Here is a 204-nt window from a genome sequence, read left to right as displayed (position 1 = left end):
AAAAGCGATTTTCAGATACCTCAAACCAACTGGTCGTGACTGTGCCTTAAAAAACAAGGGGAAAAAAACAAAAAGAAAATCCCCACACTGCTTTTGACAACTTTGCTGCTAACAGCCCCTCCCTTCAGCCCCTGCTTTGGGACCAGCGTTAGTTCAGGGAGGAAAAAAAAAAAAGAAAAAGAGAAAATAAAGGAAAAAGCATTG

The sequence above is a fragment of the Pterocles gutturalis genome, unplaced genomic scaffold (genome assembly GCF_000699245.1).
Source record: "Pterocles gutturalis isolate BGI_N339 unplaced genomic scaffold, ASM69924v1 scaffold7785, whole genome shotgun sequence".
Classification (NCBI taxonomy): domain Eukaryota; kingdom Metazoa; phylum Chordata; class Aves; order Pterocliformes; family Pteroclidae; genus Pterocles; species Pterocles gutturalis.
Note: the sequence above shows the minus strand (reverse complement) of the source record.